Source organism: Amblyomma mixtum, chromosome 6 (assembly GCF_055824585.1).
Source record: "Amblyomma mixtum isolate Tamu chromosome 6, ASM5582458v1, whole genome shotgun sequence".
In the NCBI taxonomy this organism is placed as follows: Eukaryota; Metazoa; Arthropoda; class Arachnida; order Ixodida; family Ixodidae; genus Amblyomma; species Amblyomma mixtum.
Window position 1 is genome coordinate 106,222,311 of NC_143017.1, and position 22,185 is coordinate 106,244,495.

The following is a 22,185-nucleotide window of genomic DNA, read 5'->3' on the forward strand; positions in this document are numbered from 1 at the left end:
TGCAGCCTCTGAAGCCACTTGTGCGCGCCTCTCGACTGCACCTTCCTACGGCGACCTTATTCTGTCGCGCTCTTCATTTATTTCCGCATCCCGTTTAGCAAGTTTATTCTGTCATCGCCGCTGTCCTTCGGCTCTCGCTATACCCTCATGATCGGTTTACTAAGGTTGGCGCTCTCTTCTTTTGCGTTGCTGCTCAGCTCGCCTGCATATCGTTGGATTGGCTTTTTCCACGATTTACTGTTTGCTGCGATGCATGTTCTCCCGGCGTCTTCATATTCTTCGCATCTTTAGCTCTTCTCCCATTGGAGATAGCTGGCGCGAAGCTCTTCCGAGCGCAGCCGAGCTTCCACTGCAGCTGCAGCTGGCCCGACGCTCCTCCGTACTTAAGCAAGTTGGTCTGAGGCTTCACCCACATACAGGACGCCTGTTGTGCAAGGGCGGGATCTAGCGTTAGCACACTAAAAAGTGGACCTCTAAGGCCTACCATACACTTTACGCGGTTTATTTGGGAGAAGGAAAAGGGCGAGAAACCTTTATTACATATAGTATTCTTGCCTACCTGAGTGCAGCCCTCAGTCCAGGCATCCATGTGCCACCGCGATCCTACAGGCCTGCTAGGGTAGTGCCGCTGGTCTAGCGAATTTATGCTGGTCAGAGCGGTCTCAAGAAGAAAGGCTCTCAGGGCATCGCGCCGTTGTCCACCGCTATCTTCTTGGCACGCTCGATGAGCCGGCGCAGGACGGTTGGCTCCGTGCTTGACAGGGCATCTTCCCAAGTGTAAAAGGGGGGGGGGGGGGGGGGGGGGGGGTTATGGGTGAGACACCGCTGGGTGGTGTTGTGCAGGACTAAACGGAACGGTACAGTTTAGTTCGGCGTTGTTGGCAGCTGGGGAATTGGTCTGGAGTGTGGAAGAACAACTGTTTGTGATACAGGTTAGGATGCGTTCGGCATCGGTCAGCGTTGGGTGTGGTGGTGTCATTGTTCTATGTTTGGCTTGGTTTTCGGGGGTTTAACGTCCCAAAGCGACTCAGGCGCATCGTCTGGACCCCTGGTCACGCCTCCCTTCCCGGCAGTGAGAGCGTGCAGGCGCCCTTTGTGTCTGCTTCCTTCTCCGCTTCTGTCGACAGCGCCTGGGAGGTTGCTGCTCGGGTGAGCGCGTGCGCGCTTTCGTTGCTGGAAAGGGAGACGTGTCCAGATGATGCGCACGGTAGGGAATATGTTAGGATTGATTGGTGAGAGTGCACGGGCAGCCTGCAAAGAGGAAGTGCTCTTCGCAAAGGCACGGCACGCAGCTTGGCAGTCTGTATTTATTTGTTTATGTCCGACTGGCGTGGTGTACGTCATGTGTGGGCCATGTGGTTTACAGAAGCCAGTGCTACCGCTATGGCGGTAGTATTGGGCGTATAGTATAGTACGCCCATAGTGTTGGGCGTAATCTCAATGTCCTTTTTGGCAGTCTGTTGAAAAATGTCCCCCCAAAAAACACGGCATCACGACAAAACACAAAGCAGTGATGAATAGTTTCTGGCTGCTGGCACAGGAGACAGTTTATAGACCATGGCATAAAAGTCTCTTTTTCACGAAGCCACGTTTTGACAGGCAAGGTTGAGGTGTGAAGTTTGAAAAAGAAAGTCCTTGCGGCCGCTTGAGCACACATCCGTTGCAACCGCTTTAATACACTGTTGTTTACAAAGGAGAGGTATGGCTGCCAATACATCGGCACAGGAAACAATGCTTCAATCAGAATTTTTTGTCATCTGTCTTCTGGATATACTATATAGAAATTCTAAGGAAAACCGTACAGTGAGGAAATGGAATGTGTCGGTGACTTCTTTAAGAAAACCCCACAAAGGCCCCTAACTCCTATGACCAGTAGGCGCAAAGAGAATATGCAAATGAGCACTTAATCGTCTGTTAAACACAGCTAGGAGGAAGGGATGGTTTTCTGTTTTAAACAAGAAAGACCTTGGAACAAAGTGATGAAAAAATTACCGACGATTACGTTACTTCCTAATGCGAAATTTGAGCGCAGCAAATAAGCTGTTTCACCTTTTCGATAGATTGAGGCAAAGAAATCGAGCAACACATGTATGCGCTATCACAGTTTTTTTTTATTTTTCACACGTATTCCTTTAACAAAGATTCCACTAACAGTTCTTGACAGTCATGAAAGAAGCTTTGTGGTCGGAGAAATAGACTGATATATGTTCGACTTGGTACACCAATGCTTGATTCTCAAAGACGAGATCTATAGAAGTGCCTCGCGAGGTTGTCACAGCCGTGGGACGCGTTACGAGCGAGAGGAACGGGATGTTCTCCCGCATAAGGGTTAGGAAATTGCTGTTTGTCTTTATGTCAACATTAAAGTCCCCCACTACTAACATCGGTGTGGATCGATGGACGGTTAATGCGAGTTGCAGGAAGTGCACGACGTCTTTCGTGAGTGCGGTAGGGGCGAAGTAGGCAGCTACTACCAGCAAGCCGTTGGGCAACTTTGCGGCGCACAGTTCGCCAACTTCATGTGACGTGCCAAACATTTCGACTGGTATTGCAGAGAGACCTGTGCGCAAGTAGATAGCGACTCCCGCCGCTCTGTTGTGGTCTCTGCGAGCACCACAGCAGTATAGGAAATCTATGATTTCGAGAGGCTCTTCGGGATCCATCCAGGTTTCAGCAAAGCAAAGTACAGAGGAATGGCGCAGAATGTGATCGTGGTGTACGTCCTTGGCATGTGCGGCAAGGGAGCGTACGTTAAGAATGTGGTTGTGAATGATGAATCAAGTGCTGCCAGCGAACGACGCGTCCATTGGCTGTCTGCGTGTGTTACTGATGTGTGGTTAACATGTTAAGCTTCGCCTGTAAGAGTGGAACGCGACAGCGTCTTGCAACGCTGCCAGGGAGTCCACAGAACGCCATCGCCAATTCGGCTGTACGCCTTGCTGGACGGTAAATTTATTTTTTGAGGAAAGGAAATATATCTCTCTCGCATATCTGGGTGGACACCTGCACCTCGCCGTAAGGGAAAGGGGGAAGATGGGAGTGAACGAAGACGCCGTATTAGCTAGACGCGCCTTTGTTCATTCCAAACCATTCAGCTGGCATTACGGAGTGGCTAGCGTGCTCGTATCGCACTCCGGAGACCCTGGTTCGATTCCCCAACTCGACCAATTTCGTTCTCGGTTTTATTGATTTATTCGGTCTAACTAGAAAGGTTAATTAGGCTATTTCATATTTATATTATTGCATTTCTATCCATCGTGTTCTGTCATTAACCTGTCAATTGTTGGAACTGTCTAGGATGTTCGACACAACGTATATGAAACGAGCAACGTCTTACTGAGTGGGGAAGTGCGTGGTGGTGGAGGGAACGCGGCTTCGTACTTATCTGTTTTTTGCCAGCAGCGTCTCCTTCCGCGGACGCTGTTGTCGCTGCGGCGCGCGTCTTTCTTTTCTTTTCTTCTGACATCTTCATTCTCCTCTATATTAATTAGGCTAATTGATTAATTAAGCAATTAACTAAACTCAGTCCAACTTAGTTGCAGCATCACTATACGATCCCTTTGATTGGTTGCATGGTTACTAGCCAAAGTACAATTGGCCCCATTTGAAATTCGCGCACTGTGACGTCACGAGCATTTCGACCAATTGAAAAGCGTGGCATTGGGGGCGGAGCTGGTTACGAGGCCGACGCCGACGCCGACGCGAAACCCAGGAACGGACGCCAAAGAGCTGCGCTCTAAAAATAAATTCTGAAGGCCAGCTCCACCAGCCCGCGGAGGTAGAAACGAATTGTCTCGACGCATAGGCTCCGATTGAGAGCGCCAAAGAAAAATCGCAAAAACTCTATGCATTGCCTGTACTTATTTCCTTGCACAATGCAACACCTGCATGACGTAGATAAACTTCGAAACCAAGATGCTGAAGACTTGTGCCCGTGCAAAAAAAAAAAAAAACAGTTCTCTGTCCAACCAAGTCTGGGTTTGTCGCCTAACTAACGAGATCAGAGAATCCCAGTGATGCCCTCTATTACGATACTGATACAAGGGAACCCCCATATACTGTAAATCTTCAGAGTCTCTCACCTGATGCCGCAAAAAGCTTGCTTTTGCATCCCAGCGACCCACCCAGAACTCTTTCGATTTATCAAGGTTAAGCGAAGGACCCGAACTATCACAAAACTGCTCAGTTAGAGGCAAAATCTCGAGCACACTCTATTTATCAGAACAGAAAAGGGTAAGGTCATCAGCATAAATCAAAATCTTAATTTGAAATTGCGATACTGATAAGCCGCGAATTGTTGTGTTCTTGGTGATACTACGGCAGAGCGGCTCAAGATACCATATTCATATCGCACGTTCTGTGTTAGAGACAGTGTCAGATGAAGTCAGTCAAGCGGCTCTTATTCAGATTGATCTGGCAGGAGCTTTAGATATGGTGCGTCGTGATTTTTTGTTTACTGCATTAGAGAGTGCAAATATTGGTGATTTCTTGCTGAAAGGCATTGGACTATCTCATAAAGCAGCCACTGCAAGGCTAATTGATAATCAAAAGTTTGTGGGGACGCTTTCGTCCCCTGCGTTCGCTTTCCCTCAGCGCTCTAGTTCCCGGTAGTTATCTCTCCCGCAACGCACCCTTCTCAGTTTGGTTACTCTAACTAACAGGGGAGGGCGCTCGCGTCGCAGCGACACCAGCGCCACGGATGGCGTTTTGCTGCGCTCGCGCGGGGGATAGCCGGGTCTCGTCTCCTTGGGACCGGGAAGCTCGCGGACGTTTCGCTGGCGGCTTCGCTCTTCGTCGGCGGGCGCCTCTCGGTCGGAACTTACTCCCGCCAAACCCGTCCCGTCCGACATCGGAGTTTTCCCCCTGCCCTACCGTGGGCGAACGTTCGCTCGTAACCGTGCTGGTGAGTCGGACTTCCTCGATTCCTCAGCGTATTTTGTTGCTAGCTGGCGTTATTGTTGTTATAGCAATAAATTCCTTGTTTGTGTCAGCCAGTGTGTCGTTCCTTTGTTCCCGTAGAGCACGGCCCGCCCTGGTCGGCGTGCGCTTGGTAGCGCTCGCGACCACGGGGGGGGGGGGGGGGGGGGGGGTCCGCGCGGTTTTGAACTGTGTCAGCCGCGCTTAAGTGGGGAGAACGGATTTATCTCCCCATTTTAAACCCCACATCTGGCAGCCCAACGTGGGGCCTGCTCTTGGAACATTGGACGACTGCCAGTTCGGTTCGAGGAACGCTCTTTGTCCGGACTTGACAAGTGGTAGGCCTAGTATGAATTTTGATCGCTAGGACCTGCGGCATGCTTTCTTGAGTGCGAGGTGTATTGCGCTGCAGCATGTTTGAACTTTTCGACATGCTCAGCATGTTTTTTTTGTGAAGTTTTCTTTCTGGAGTTTCTTCAAGAACCACTTGGTCCGCATCGAGGGAGCGCGAGGCCTAGCGCCCGCGGAGTTGCCGAGCCTGAAGCGATGAGTACGGAAGCCGCGTGGATGGTCCGAGTTTTCTGTATATATTTTCTCGCTGTCTCTTTTTCGACTCTAGGAGTCGCGGCTCCGGGAGCCGGGTGGCCTGGGGCCATGGGTGCGGCTACGAGCTCGCTGGTAATGCAGCTCGGCACCGGGCGTTCCGACACCGTCCGATACGGTGGGCGCCGATCGCTCAGAAGCTGCTTTGTGCAGTGAGCGGGGAGGACCCCCCCACAATGCCGATGTCTCCTAGCGGCTGCGCGCACGAAACCCGTTTCGGGTCTTTCTTTTGTTGGGGGTCGTCGACCGTCACTATGGTAGTGAGGCCTAAGGCTATTCATAGCTGCCTGCACCTTGTCAAAAGTGACACGACCACCGGACCGTGGTGTTGAGAGGGGGTTTACTTTGCTGGCCGCCCCTTTTTTTAACCTCGCATGAACCGAGCATTCTCGTTCAACTCAAGAAAGGGCTTTGTTCACTCGAAATTAGCGTTGCACAGCCGCCCGACACGTTTTGCCAGCGAGTTGAGCATTGAGCCACCAGGTCCTTGTGTACGCCGTTTCCCCTCCCGTGACCTACGTTAAAGGAGTGCGGAGTGTGTTTCGGAAATTTTGCAGATCCAGTGGAGCCACTCCGGCTTGCTGTCGTGTGCACATCGTCTCGCTGCCGCCTGCTGCGACGGAGCGGCTTGTATCCTGTTCGCCGCATCCATCCGGGGCAGCCGTGGCGAGACCAGACAGCAGCCACCTCTGGCTGCTGTTACCGTGGCGACTACTGCAGGATCCTGGCCTGCAGTGGTCAACCGGCCCTCCTTCTCGCGGGCCTGCGGACACGTAGTCCGCGGGCCATGCGAGTCGTCCCAGCGGAGACCTTCACGCCGCCTTCGGAATACCGCGGAAGACTGCGTGCACGCTGTCGCCGTGACCTCCGCTGCAAGGCCTGCCTCAAGTGCATGAAGACCAGGAGACTCCTCCATAGCATGTAACTTGCAGGCGTGTGGGTCTATTTAAGGTTGGGGGGATGTGGGGACGCCTTCGTCCCCTGCGTTCGCTTTCCCTCAACGCTCTAGTTCCCGGTAGTTATCTCTCCCGCAACGCACCCTTCTCAGTTTGGTTACTCTAACTAACAGGGGAGGGCGCTCGCGTCGCAGCGACACCAGCGCCACGGATGGCGTTTTGCTGCGCTCGCGCGGGGGATAGCCGGGTCTCTTCTCCTTGGGACCGGGAAGCTCGCGGACGTTTCGCTGGCGGCTCCGCTCTTCGTCGGCGGGCGCCTCTCGGTCGGAACTTACTCCCGCCAAACCCGTCCCGTCCGACATCGGAGTTTTCCCCCTGCCCTACCGTGGGCGAACGTTCGCTCGTAACCGTGCTGGTGAGTCGGACTTCCTCGATTCCTCAGTGTATTTTGTTGCTAGCTGGCGTTATTGTTGTTATAGCAATAAATGCCTTGTTTGTGTCAGCCAGTGTGTCGTTCCTTTGTTCCCGTAGAGCACGGCCCGCCGTGGTCGGCGTGCGCTCGGTAGCGCTCGGGACCACGGGGTGGGGTCCGCGCGGTTTTGAACTGTGTCAGCCGCGCTTAAATGGGGAGAACGGATTTATCTCCCCCATTTTAAACCCCACAAGTTTATGAAACCTATTTCATATAAAACGTCTGTTCGACAGGGCTGCCCGCTACCGCTATCGGCAGCACTTGTGTTGTCGTCACTACGTCTACGCCCTTGTCCTTGTGGTGCCACAGCATTATGAATTCCGACCAATCTGCTAAATTCTCAACCCTTTTGACCTTTTTGCCTTTGTTATTCGCTTTATATCTTGAGCTCCTATGACCACTGAATAACTTTTTTCATTATTGCCTTCAAAGGCCCGGACATACAATGCAATACAGATCAGGTGCTTATTTATAAAACTACAACAAGCTAAGCTGGCACTGAACATCTGAACAATTTCATCATCGCAGCTTCTGCCCTTCATCACTTCATGAACTTTTAACGTTCGTTGTACTCGGTGAAAAGAATGCCTTGTGAGAAATGTAAATGAAAATAAAACAAACAAATAAATTATTCATGTTATACCAGCACATAGCCTTGAAGAAACGCGCAGGTGTTCATGAGTTATGTCTCCGCCGTAAAGTTGCATGTTTATCACTTTTTCACAAACTGTATGAACACTGAGCATTTCACAATGACTTCTTTGGTTGGCCTTCTTCCATTTTACACCGACGCTATCATCCCTTTAAAGCTAAGCGGATGTCATGTCACACATTTACCTATGCCCATTCATTCATTTCAGTGCATTGACACTTTTTGCCTTGTATTTTTATTAAGGACGATTCACATTGTTTAATTTTAATGTTGTAGTTTCAATAAAGCTGTGTATAGGGTGTATAGCAGGGAATAAATTTTCACTGTCTGCTGCTCCGTTCATTTTTCTCATTTGTTTTTGTTTATTTTGTTTTTCATTTTCGCGGGAATGATAAATTATTACTACTGAGTATTTTATTCCAATGTCCTATAATTTAGTTTCGTTTGTTTTTTGGTTTGTTTGTAGTTTATTTTCTATTTTTCGATCGACTGCCTGTACCCCCTCCCCATGTAATACCCTAATCCGAGAGGTCCTTCAGGGGCATTTTGAATAAATAAATAATAAAAAATGATACGCATGCGAAGTGATTTACAAAAAAGACCCCGGGTCGCTGAAGATACCCATTGACGCTATGGGGTCATACCATTAAGTCGAAGCTTAACTGTTCCCCGAACTTTTATAAACTGATAAGAGTGCAGCATGACCACGTCGACTCGAGGGACCTCGAGGTATAGTAAAGAAACTCAAGCTTCACTGTCGTATCTTGAGAACTACGGCTTGTTGCAGCTTTGCTCCTCGAAATAAAAGGAATGCGTCAGCTGATGCGTATCACGCAACTGGCGCTATTACCTCATTAACCTGCGTATGGAAATTTGCCTGACCTTTTTCGTGCTTACAAAGTAGACAGCAAGTGTTCAGCAAGTTCATGAGCATGAGGGCGAAAATTCTTTCATTTCTTTTGGAAACAATCTCACCTTGAAATAGCTTTGAAGGGGAGTTGTTTGTACCATAACGCTGAGCCTGTCTCCGTGTCCCTTCTGCCACCGAGTGGGCAAAAGCGCAACATACATGTCGTCTGTTTGTCAAACACGATCGTGGAAACATAGAGTACTGATTGGGGCCAACGGCACTGACGTCGTGTCTTTCTAATTTTTCTCTTTTCTCCATGCTCTGCCGGTTGAGCCAACGCAGCAGGCCCGAAGGATGACTCGATGCACCCTAAAATTCTGCGACACACTTCTTTTTTTTTCTATGGAGTATCGTTGAAATACACTAAAAATGTATTTTCGATACCGATACTCCGATGATTTCATTTTTGGCAAGCGATGCCTAATGCAGATACACAAAATGTATCGAAAGGTTGCCAATGGTTGATGTCTGCATGCGTGGTGTGTTGTAAAGGCGCGGACAAGATAAACGAAGACACAATTTGGGCTCATGAAATGTTTCACGCATCACCTAACTGAAATTGCAAACTATGGCATGCCCCTGGGCGGATCGAATTCTCGCGGGGTTTTTGCACGAAAGACGATTCTTCATATCTGGTAGCGAAGTTCCGATTACAATGAGAAGGGATAACCACGCTTCGTTTATTTATGTCAGCACCAGCACGTGCGCTTGCTCTTCCAAGCATTTGCACCACTTGATCAAGTTCTTGCAGCTGAGTCGGTTCGCACTAAAGCGGTTCATGCAGCTTTGTATTATTGTATGCTAGTGTTCCCACGTATGCCTTTGTAAGCACATTGTTGCTGGCAGTTGTTCAATTTTTTAGCTTTATTTTTGGCATCGTTAGTTTAATCGCGGCCACGGAAGAACTGGCTTTTTCAAAACCGAACTACACGTCATATCTTCTGCCAAATAATATCATAACTCAGGATTCGAGTCCGGGTTCGAATGAGTTGGGCAAAGGTTCAAATGTCACTGTGTGAGGGAGTCTTGAAAACGTTGCACAGAGGGCAACCTTTGATTGGTGCCTGAAGCACCCTATATAAAAAAGAGACGTCAAGCAGCGGCTGGCGCTGGCGGGATGTTTGGATTGTTCTGCAGTTGTGTTATACTACTGCCTTCATTCAAGGCGCCTGCGTTCGCGGGGTTTTTCCGTTCGCTATTTCTGGCTGACCACCTGTGGGCCGTATGGTCGAAAAACGCAAGTTAGCCAGCCGTATTCCTTGTGAGGAGCGCAGCGTATGACGCTCTCGCAACGTCTCTAGCGGAATATTTTCAGGCTGGCATCAGAAACCCTCGCCTTTCTCAAGACAGACTCCTGGACCGGTTTATTTGCTGTCTTGCACCGCGTTATTTGGAGGTCGAACAACTGCTCAGACTGCCACAATCAGAGTAAACTGAATAAGAATTAAAGCTGCACTTACGGAGTAATTTCGCAGTTCCCCTCGATAAGTGCTTTATTCGAGTTGTCAGCGTTTCCCATCAGCTGCTCTAGATTGAGACGTTGCGTAATTTGTCGAAATGGGCAAGTGAGGGGTCTCATATGTTCAGCACGAACTGGACACTAAGAAGAAATATTTGCCGCCATATCCAAATCAAATCAAATTAAATTATCTTTATTTAGCACTTTCTTTCTCCCTACAAGCTATAGGAAAAATAATGCTACAGCACCCTTTATATTGAATTCAGGAATTAGCCACTACTATTTGCCTAGTGTTTCATAGCTTTCAGTTAAGGCCTCTGGAGAGTAAGGTACCAATGCACGTGTCGTTCGAATTCCACGTTTTGAAAGACAGGAGTTGCTGCATTACTGGCAAAGATATATATTATAATACTTAGAAGAAAACGATGAATGCCTAGGACCAGGACGCTTGATATTCACCCTGTTTGCTTGTAAACAGGCGTAGCAGCCTGCATGCTACGCAGCGCCACCGATGGCGGCGACGGTATGCGCTTCCCGAGCGCTTCTCTCACTGAGCATTCGAAGACTGCGGCGCACCCGGTCGTCAGTCATATACGTTTCATAGTATCTCCTCTGGCGCTAAGGATACCCTTTGCGGAACCTCGCACATTTCGTCCCGCGCAAGCAGACACCGCGCTCGTGTCCTTCAGAGCTGGGCTTTCGAAATTCGTCCCGTGGTTCAGGGATGGCAGCCGACGGTGTGCCATATATTGAACTGACGGCTTTTCAGACTAAGTTGGTGGTATACGCCAGGCTGGAGGGAGCTCTTCACGCCTACTATACGGTGAGTGCGCGTGACTGGTCGGGGAATAGAACAAATATCTGGCAGAATGAAAGCATATTGGTGTGGAACTGTTTGCATGAAAACTAACCTACGCGAATTTTTTCTTCGACCGAAATGAAGAAAGCAGTGGGTTTATGTTGTTGGTGCATGCATAGAGCCAATTGTATTTCTTTTCTGCTTGACCGAAGGCCCAGCGGTTGTGCTTACGTCAATGCAAATTGTTTTGCTTTTTGCTTGGTCAGTGCAGCTCCTTTGCATAAAAACTTTTGTGGTCGCTGTGTACGGTGTCCATCGTCCTTAAATGCGATTCCGTAAAGAAATAATGGTACACAGAAATTCTGACACTTCTTTTTATACAAAGCCCAAATGTTCAAGGCCCAAAGCGCCGTTCCTCTTCTTTCATTGCAATCTCTGCATTCTCACCTTGAGTACTCCACCGCTGACATCGTGATCAGATTTATAGCGCAGTGCACTGTATGGGAATTACTACACGTGCTTACGGGAACCCGATTTCCGCGTTTCTTTCCCTAATACGGTTGGCACCTTTACTCGCTAAGTGTGATCACGAGTCTGGTACGCCCCTACGCCTCGCTGAGAAGCGACACCCCCGTCCCACTTAGCACTTCATTCTTGACGCTAACTGAGCTACTGCTTCCTTGTTTTACCGGCTTTCTTTTTGTTCGAGTGCATAGTGGCATCACATCGGGATGTTTGTTTCTAGAAAAAGCAGTTTTAATTATAAATTTCAGCGTGAGAAGTTCTAATGATTGGCAAAATTTCCTACAGATGACGCTTCCACACTGTAAATGCCTGCCGCTTAGATTTAACTGAGGTGGGCCTCGGGTGCTGATGTGTATATAGTCAACTTGGTCACTTAAAGTACTTTTGCTGCAATAAGGGGATTCCAATACAGCATAAGCGCACTAAATTAATATTCATTCTAACCGCTGTTTTCCCGCATAAGTTAGGTGCTTTAGAAAGCAAGATGGTAGACGTTTGTGCAACACTGCTGCATGCAAATCATGACCCAGTAACTCTGGACGTCGCAGTTACAGAAATCCACATAAACCACAGCACCTTGTAAACGCCAGGAGCTGATTCGACATGCAGAGTCGCGCGGATCAGTTGCAAAGAATGTTGTTAAGAAAGCAAGTTTTGTTAATCCGAGTTAGGTTTTTTTTTTCTAGCTACAAAATTCACGTTCGGCGAAAGAAAGGAAAAGGCTTTCCAATGATGCCCATGATGTTTCCAGGATGGTGAATTCATGCCAGGAATTTACAGGTAGGAAATGTCTGAAAGGCTTCGTACATGTCGCGAAAGAGCGAAAATGAATAGGAGAAATGGCAAGTATGCACATTCTCTTCAGTGCAGAAAAGGCACGGGGCACAAATCTGGTTTGTGGCCAATGTTAATGTCGATCACACCGGTTGATCGAAGAGCAAAATCCACTTCCGAGCTTGACCTCTGTAGCCAAGCTGAACGGCAAATAAATGTACACCTCTAGAGGCTAGGAAGCAGCGCTGAAGGCAGTTCTGTACATCATTGGATCCTCATAAGCCTCTGTCGAGTATTATGGTTCCAGGAGCTTTACCAAGGCCGCACTGAAGTAGAGGTAACGGTTCTTCAAAATGGTTGCGGGAACGACTCAGGCAACATCACGCAGTTCGAAGCTTTTTGTGCCACCTTCACAAAATGACCACTACTGCTTGCTCGTCTTCATGCCTGAATGAGACTCTGCTCTAGCCTTGTGTAGGCACCCATCTACGCCTTTTCCTGATGTGATTTCTTACTCAACTCTCTTTCACCTTGGTATGGATGTTCGATGAGCGCTGCTCAATTATTTCAATGAAATATCGGTTTCCGGTAATGTTCACTTGAAGATAAGTCGCCTTGTTGCACTTTTGAAGCCTGGAAAGCCACCTTAGGAGCTTACCTCATATCGGCCAATTGCCCTCGCCAACTGTGTTGGAAACGTTATGGGGCGAATGCTGCCGGCGAGGCTTGAAATGTTTCTAGAGAGGATTTCTCTTTATCCGGACATTTAACCGAGTTGCGGGCACGGTCTTTGATCGACAGTGTCATCGACCTCATCGCAACAGTAGAATATGAAAAACGCCGCCGCAGACTCATAGCCGCTGTCTCCCTGGACATTAAGGGGCTCACGACAACGACCTTAATGACGCCGTTCTTGGTGCTATTGACGACTTGAGCGTTGACGGCCGGCTTTACCTATGGATTGTGACAGCGGCTGCCTAGTTTACTTGACCTACACCTGAGGAACTAATAGAGCTGGCGAAGTTAATTAAAAAAATTCAGGGGCACTTTGACTGTCTAAAGTGCGTAGAGGCGAAAGCGTTTACCGCACCACTTTGACTGCCTCTGTGGCACTGGTGACGTCACATCACTAATTACTAATTACAGTACTAATTACTAAGAGATGACAAATCACTAATTAATGGTTAATTACTGATTAATGTCTGAATACTAATTAACTGCTAATTAATGACGCTTAAGCTTCGCCTTTAGGAGTGGAACGCGACAGCGTGTTGTAGTGCTGCCGGGGAGTCCACGGAACCCCGCCACCCATTCGGCGCGATGCGTTGCCCTTTGAACGCAACTCTTTTTGAGGAAAGGAAATGGCGCAGTAATTATCTGTCATCTCGGTGGACACCTGAACCGCACCGTAGATGAAGGGAGGAAGTGGGAGTGAAAGAAGACAAAGAGGGCCCGTAATGAAGAAAATGAAAATTGTATTTGAGGAAAGGAAATTACTCAGTAACTGTCTCACATATCGCGGTGGACAGCCGTCAAAATTCAGGGGGGGGGGGGGGCACTTTTTTGACCTAAAGTGTGGTCACTGAGGGAGTCCATAGAACGCCATCGCCCATTCGGTTCTACGCCTCGCTCGTCGGTAAATTGGTTTTTGAGGAAAGGAAATGTGTCTCTCTCTCATATCTCGGTGGACACCTAAACCTCGTCGGAAGGGAAGGGAGGAAGATGGGAGTGAGCGAAGACACCGTATTCGCTAGACGCGCCTTTGTTCCTTCCAAACCATCGAGCTGGCATGGCGGATCGTAATGCTTTAAGATTGCAGGACAGAGTAGAGTACCTGTCCTCAGGCGCCTTAAAGTTCGCTCCTCCGTCTTACTCAGCCCCTTTGCAGGGGCCGGGAAAAGGCGGTGGATGTCGCTATAATGCGTTATAGTTTCCTTGAATCGCAGCAGCGGCTGGTTAGTCTCCGAGCCAGAAGAGCTGGGATGAGGAGCCCGGTGAGTAAGCGCTCGGGCAGCCGCGTCAGCGGCCTCATTACCTCGTAAGCCCTGGTGGCCAGGAGCCCAAATGATTCTTTTGGGTGTTGGATCAGTGGCAGTCCGTCTTAGAATACAAGCAGCTAAGGGGGAGATCTCCCCTGCCAAGTAATGATCACATGCTTTTCGGGAGTCCGTAATGATGATTCTCGAATTGGCGTGGGCGGCAGCAAGCGCTATCGCTACTTCCTCGGCTCGCATTGAATTCGGGGCTCGAAAAGAGAGTCCATCAACGTGCATTTCCTGGTGAACACGGATGGGCGATGCCCACACTGTGGGGAGACCTGTGATATCTTCCACATGGTGTGGGCATGTACTCAAAATCCCCACCTCCCCCCTTCCCCTACCCCTTCCAGAGAGGCATGGGAGACTGCCCTTCTCAACTGCTCCTCGCTTGAGTCCCAAAGGGCTCTGGTGAAACGGGCTAGAGACGGGGCATTGTCATGCGGTGTCCCGGACTAGGGACGCCGACCATGTAGCGGGGCCACTCTGTGGCTCCCAAACTCTATTTTAGTAATTAAAAGTTTTCACCACCACCACCACCATGGCGGAGTGGATAGTATGCTCGTCTGGCACGCCGAAGACCGGGGTTCGATTCCCGAGCTCGACCAATTTCCTTCTCGTATTTATTTATTTATATGGCCTGACTAGAGAAGAGAGAGAGAGAGAGAAAACTTTATTTACAAAGGAATTCGGGGCACGCCCCAGGGTCCCCGCACGACCCCACTGCACTCAAGTGTTTATGTTCCTGAGGTCCATAACACTGGCAGCACGGCCGGTGGCGATGGTCTGCACGGCCGGGTCCTCCGAGTGCAGCAGGGTCTCCCAGTCCTCCCAGGTCTTGAGGTTCTCTAGATCCCGCGGGGGAGGGTCCGCCGGGCAGAGGGAAAGGATGTGGAGGGAAGAAGCGAAGGGTTCTGGGCATAGGGCGCAAGCAGGAGTGGGGAAGGAGGGATGATAGTGGGTTAGGGTAAGGGGCGAGGGGAGAGTATGTGTTTGTAATCTGCGCCAGAGTGTTGCGTGTCTGTTATCTAGGGAGGGGTGGGGCGGGGGGTAGAGCTGGCGAGAGGCTCTGTATGCCTGGGTCAGCTCACTGAATGAGTGCATGCGATCCTTCGTGAATCCCCGATCCGAGGCCACCTGAGCCCGGTTTAAAGAACCTCGGGCTAAAAGGTTGGCGGCCTCGTTTCCGGGATTCCCGGAGTGCGCAGGCACCCATATCAGCTCCACTTGGCGGGGCGGGGGGGCATCGGGCGAGTCCAGTATGCCAAAAGCAGGGACATGAACTCGGCCTCGAGCGAAATTTAGAATCGCAGTTTTAGAGTCAGTTAAAATATACCGGGCTTCCGTGCGGGTTATAGCAAGTGCAATGGCGGCTTCCTCTGCAGCCTCTGGGGACGTATCTGGAGGGAGAGGTAGTGTGAGGAGGGTGGATGAAGAGGAGTCCACCGCAGCTGCTGTCGCTAAGTTAATTAGGATAATTGGGAAATTATGCAATTAACTAAGCTCAGTCCCACTTTGAGTGTCACTATACGATCCCTTCAATTGGTTGCATGGTTACTAGGCAATTCGCGCTGTGACGTCACGACCGTTTTGACCAATTGAAAAGCGTGACATTTCTGTCGACAACTGCTGCTTACAACGATGAGACATTAAAGGCTTTCGCCTTAATAAGCGCAAGGTAGCCGACATCAGGAAGTTTAACATGGAGAAAATCAAGCATGCTCTAAAGGGCGGAGGTTGCCTAAAAGTAGTGAAGAGAAAACTAGGTATAGGTAAAAACCTGTTGGGTGTGATAACAGACAAAGAGGGCAATGTCATTAGCAATATGGTAAAGATAGTTAAAGTAACCGAAGAGTTTTACAGAATTCTATACAGCAGTGATTGAAATCAGAATATTACTGAAAAAGGCAGTAGAGCACAGCAATGGAACATCACGCCAGTAACGAAGGAGGAAGTAAAAAAAGCCTTAGGAGCAATGCGAGAGGGGAAAGCAGCTGATGAGGATCAGATAACAGCAGATTTTTTGAAGGATGGAAGAGAGATTCTGCTCGAAAAACTAGCCACCCTGTATACGCAATGCCTTGTGACCTCAAGCGTACCTAGTGCCTGGAAAAACGCTAACATTATTTTAACTTATAAGAAAGGAGACATAAAAAACTTGAAGAATTACAGACCGATCAGCTTATTGTCTGTAGCCTACAAGGTATTTACTAAGGTAATCGCTAATAGAGTCAGGACAACCTTAGACTTCAATCAACCAAATGATCAGGCAGGCTTTCGTAAAGGATACTCGACAATAGACCATATTCCCGCTATCAATCAGGTGATAGAGAAATGCGCAGAATATAACCAGCCCCTATGTATAACATTCATTGATCACGAGAAAGCATTCGACTCAGTAGAAACCTCAGCAGTCATGGATGCATTGTGGAATCAAGGTGTAGAAGTGTGTTATGTGAAAATATTGGAAGATATATATAACGATCGCACAGCTACCATAGTTCTTCATAAAGTCAGCAATAAAATTCCAATAAGGAAAGGTGTTAGGCAGGGAGACACGATCTCGCCTAAGCTATTCACCGTCTTTTTACAGGAGGTATTCCGGGGCCTGAAATGGGAACTGTTGGGGATCAGAGTTAAAGGAGAATACCTAAGTAATCTGCGATTTGCTGATGACATTGCCTTGCTAAGTCACTCAGGACATGAACTGCAGAACATGATCAATGAGTTAGACAGGCAGAGCAGAACGGTGGGGCTAAAAATTAACATGCAGAAAACAAAGTAATATTCAACAGTCTAGCAAGAGAACAGCAGTCCGCAATTGATGCTGAGGTGCTGGAAGTAGTAAGGGAATATGTCTATTTAGGGCAGGTAGTCACAGCTGATCCGGATCATTAGAGGGAAATAAGTAGGATAATAAGAATAGGGTGGAGCGCATATGGCAGGTTCTCTCAGATCATGAATGGCTGTTTACCAATATCCCTCAAGAGAAAAGTATACAACAGCTGTATCTTAGCGGTACTCACCTACGGGGCAGAAACGTAGAGGCTAATACAGAGGGTTCAGCTTAAGTTAAGGACAACGCAGCGAGCTATGGAAAGAAAAAGGATAGGTGTAACGTTAAAAGATCGGAAGCGGGCGGAGTGGGTGAGAGAACAAACGCGGGTTAAGGACATCCTAGTCGAAATCAAGATGAAGAAGTGGGCTTGGGCAGGGCATGTAATACGAACGCAAGATAACCTCTGGTCGTTAAGAGTAACAGAGTGGATTCCAAGACAAGGCAAGCGTAGCGGGGGACGGCAGAAATTTAGGCGGCTGGATGAGATTAAGAAATTTGCGGGAATGCTGTGGCCGCAACTGGCGAAGGACGGGGTTAATTGGAGAGCCATGGGAGAGGCCTTTGCCCTGCAGTGGGCGTAGTCAGGCTGATGATGATGATGATTATGGAGAGACCACTCGTAGAGTTTCACAGGGAGGAGTCCGCAGCAGCACCTTATTTAACGTTGCATTGATTCTTCTGGCGAGTGAACTACCAGCTGCCGTCCACATCAGTGCATATTCTGATCACATTTCCATCCTGGCTTCTGCTTCGACAAACCCATAAATGCGTGCGAGATTGCAACGCGCTGTATCATCTACATCAACATACCCTCGGCGTCAAGGTTTGCTTTAGCAGCAGTAGAATGTGATATGGTCGCATCACGCGCAGATGTATCTTCCGCTACCCGATAACACTACCAGGAGCTAAGATACCTTATGTCTCCTATCAGAGATTATTGGGCATTATCGCTGACCACGGTCTGTCATGGTTGAGGCACATAGATATGCTGAAGAAAAAACTACTTTTTGTCTTGTTCTTCGCATCGTAGTATGCATCAAATGTATTCCAATGGAGCTCTTCTTACTAATACTTTACTAGGCTCTGTTCGTCGGGTACAGCTTTCCATTACTCTCTAATATGAGCACTTCCTGCTTGCTGATGTAAGCGTTTAATTACAGGCACTCAAGGAATGCCTTGCATTGCCACGGTGCACCTGTAACAAAAGCATGACTGTGAAAGCATGTGTGGGGCCATTATCGATATACTTGTCACACGAACCACTTCGTGTGTGTTTGCATTAATCTACCCGCCACCATTGTCACCCACTGACGATGATTCTGAATGAGCGGCTGGACAGCAGCTGCGCGTGTAAATATCCTCATTTCTCTTCCCTCCACAGCGTAACCCACCACGACCCTTTCTTCTTCCTCTTCCCCTTACCCACTGCAGAGTAGCAGGCCAAATATCCATATTTCCGGCCGACCACCTTGCCTTCCAATCATTGAATTTATCTCTCTTTCCATCTCTGAATGAAAGTTTGAACGACCACCTTTTTAAGGTGGGTATGATAGGCGTAATCTGAGGAGACCGGAAGCACGCTGAGTGATTGAGGAAGCAAAGGCAGGTTATTGACATTCTAGTCGAAATCAAGAGGAAGAAATGGGCTTGTTCAGGGAATGTACTGCGAAGGCACGATAACCGCTGGTCTTTAAAGGTGACGGAGTGGATTCTAAGAGAAGACAGCCATAGCAGAGGACGGCAGAAAGTTAGATGGGCGGGTGAAATGAAGTTTTCTGGAAAACGTTGGCCGCAGCTGGCAACTGAGAGGGTTATTTGGGGAGACATGGGAGAGGTTTTTGTTCTGCTGTCAGCGTAGTCAGGCTGATGGTGATGATAATGTCTTGCCCATGTATTTTTGGGGTCATTGTTCAGAATGTGGTTGCTCACCAGCGCTTGCAGAACCATTGTCATAACACAACACTGTCATCAATAGAAAAGAGATTGTAAATACCAACGGAATTCGCGTACTTGACTTCCATTATGTTACCAATCCTTCGGACGGGATGCTAGATATTTGCGCTTGCCATGAAGGTCCTGATAAAGCAAACATTATACGTCCTTTCTGTTTAACATATGACACGAATTTTGCATGATTTCTGTTTTTGTTGTTGCTCATATTTTATTGCTTTGTTCGGGAGGTATATGTAGTTAGACAGAAACATGAAAATAAAGAGTTACATGTAGTAGCTAATGCTCTGTGTTTCCCTTTTTATGTATGTTTGTCGACGTCTGTTTGTGCACTGTACTAACGCGAGCAGAGGTTTAGGCGACACGTTTCTCGTGAAAAGTTCAGTGTAGGTCGGCCTCAAGACCCATTCGCATGGTATTGTTACCAGCGTTCAGAGCATGCACGTATTTCAGGCGACTGGATTGCATGACGGCACTGAAGTAATTTTTTCCTGGACACTAGCGTACCAAAGCCGACTGTTCTTTCTGGGAGGCGGCCCTATCCAGCTCGGACCTGGAGGCACAGCGGCCCCTGGTCCAGAGAGCACGGGCAGCGGCGGCGGCCAATGGCGTCTCCGAAACAGGGAATGCGACCCAGCGCAATGACCTTCCCCACCCCCCTTTCCCAAATCAGTACAGTGCTATAATAATTCTTCTCCCCTCCTCCCGCCCCGCCGTGCGACGCCAGGCGAGAGCGTTCACAAATAGAACCATTATCTTGGTATCACGTTCAACTTTCCACACGACTTTTCTCTTTGCAGAACGGGTGGAATATTCGGAAAAAAGATATTTTAATAATCCCTCCTACACAGTTCTTGATAGGTCATTCATGGACAATAGTCTTCTACAACAACCTCGGTGTGCAAAGGTAAGTCAGCTGGCCCCGACTATACCAGGAGCAGAGAACGAGCGACAGGCCTGGATCATTAGAATATGTTAGTGCTTGTTAGAGTCTACTCTCTTTTCCTTTTTGATATTTCTGATTGGCATAAATGAATCAACGTCATTCCTATCGCTAAACGTTTTTTTTCAGTCATTCGATCAGTTTATTGCCAACATCAGCGGTGTCGAAGAGCCGCAGACAAAAAGCCTCAAGATGGGCTTGACAGTGTTCGCGGCCCCGTATATTACATGACAACATACAGCAAGCACAGGCAGATGATAGTTCATATATGTCATACATACATTCATACATAGCTTCATACATTTGACAGAGCACTAAAAGCGAATCAATTCAAGAAAAACTGGAGGTGTTACTTAAGCATTCGTTGTCCATAGTTAGTGCACAGGCGCGAAATTTCCCTAGTGTTGAAGTTTGAGAGTGTTGCATGCTGTTACTCTAGGAGATAAGTTAGCGATATTGCTGAGAGCGTTGTTTCGTTTATTGCCTGCCTCGTAACCCTTTATTGATATTGTACTGTGAATTTCAGGGACACATATTAGATTCAGTTCTGCAAATATAGGGTGTGTGGCTGTCGTATAGATAATTCATGAATATTCTAACTGCCTTTGTTGTAATCTGTAAAGTTTGGAAATGTTTGTGTTAGTAGCCCAGACCTAGTGACAGTAGTGTATATTTGACAGAAATAACGATTTATACACTAAGAGCTTGACGCGTTTTGGTAAACAAGATCGTAGTTTAGAAAGGACACTAGTGACAGTTGAAATTTTTGACATGACAAAATCAGTATGCTCGTTCCATGACATATCCTTAAAGAATACACCAATACATTTGACAACAGGTACAATGAAAATATTTGAATTATTTAATACCTGTGAATCTTGTATGTGCACTTCACGGTTTTGGGGTGTGAACAGAAGTGCCTTAGTTTTATTAGTACTAATAATAGAGAACTTGCTTTGCTCCATGATGCTAATGACATGAGGGTGCGATTTGCTTTAGAAAATAGGTCATATGGATTTGATGCGCTAGGAGTATACTAGTGTCGTCAGCGTACATCACAAAATTCACTGCATTCCGAACAACAGGGGCCCAAAGACACTGCCCTGGGGCACACCTGCGTGAATTTGTTTAAGGTCAGGTTTGCAATCATGTACAACCACCTGTTGCTGAAGATAATATTGTAGTAACGCGAGGAACGGACCACGAAATCCATAGTAATTTAGTCTTTCTAGGAGTGTGAAATGGTTAGTGTCACCACTTCGCGCACTTTGGCGTGCGTTCCCAGACATCCTTAGAGCATGTGGGGGTAGCGGTCTCGGAATCAAGGGAGATGCCCCCGAATCAGCGGGGCAAGCTCAGCGGAGACCAGCTATCAAGTGACAAGAGGTTTTTGGTCGTATGGTGCCCAGCTTTTGCCGGTAGCAAGCCAGAGAATGGGTCGGAGCTAAAGGTTCGCAAACAAAACAAAGTGTATACAGCAATGAGACGATAGAGAGGATTTCACAATCACTAGTTCAAACACATACAAAGGGATTAACAAAGCAATGCAACTCGTGCAAAGTTATACTCGAGAGAAACTACATTAGAAAATGATATTGCACCTAAAGTTCACTAACACGAGAGAGGCGAACAAACAAAACACAGTGTTTGGTTTGGTTTATTGGGGTTTAACGTCCCAAAGCAACTCAGGTTATGAGGGACGCCGTAGTGAAGGGCTCCGGAGATTTCGACCACCTGTGGTTCTTTAACGTGCACTGACATCGCACAGCACACGGGCCTCTAGAATTTCGCCTTCATCGAAACTCAGCCGCCGCGGCCGGGATCGAACCCGCGTCTTTCGGGTCAGTAGCCGAGTGCCGTAACCACTGAGCCACCGCAGCGGGGCTCAAAAAAAAAACACAGTGTGTTCACCGAGCACTCCGACACTCCGACAACCAGAGGTTCACGACGATGCCGTCCCGCAGACTGGCGCGCGCTTCCTCGTCAGTCCGTGGCTGAGCGAGTGGTGTTATCCCGGGAGTCGAGCGGGCGCTCTTCTCTGAAGCTTAAACGGCGGCTTGGTCTCGTCGACAGCGGTCAACGCCATTCTTATATAGGGTTGTTCCACGTCTCTTTGTTCTGCGCGCAAGGCAGGCGCGCACATACACATAGTATCGGCTGTGCAGTCTCCTTCTCTTTCTCGCGTCAGGCGCACGTTCCCATTAGTCAAAACGCCGGGAGTGGCTTCGAGGAGCATCGAGAATTTTCCGGTGCTCCGCTGCCGCTGACGCGCCAATGAAGAGAGAGAAGGCCTCTACGAGCACACGCAAGGCTACGCCCTATCCGTCGGTTTCGAGTAGAAACGTCTCCGACGTTCCGGAACAATCGGCGCAATGGCTGACCCAACCCTCGGCGCGAGGCGTCGGCGAGC

At 48.4% G+C, this 22,185-nt stretch overlaps 1 long non-coding RNA gene across 2 annotated transcripts in view; it reads left to right on the forward strand.

Moving 5' to 3' along the window:
• The window catches only part of LOC149339926 (uncharacterized), a 34,004-nt gene that overhangs the window by 6,338 nt on the left and 5,481 nt on the right, over nucleotides 1-22,185 (forward strand). For both annotated transcript variants that reach the window (XR_016283571.1, XR_016283572.1), the window contains exon 2: nucleotides 19,633-19,739. This is a non-coding gene — a long non-coding RNA (uncharacterized LOC149339926). The remainder of the gene's footprint in view (nucleotides 1-19,632; nucleotides 19,740-22,185) is intronic.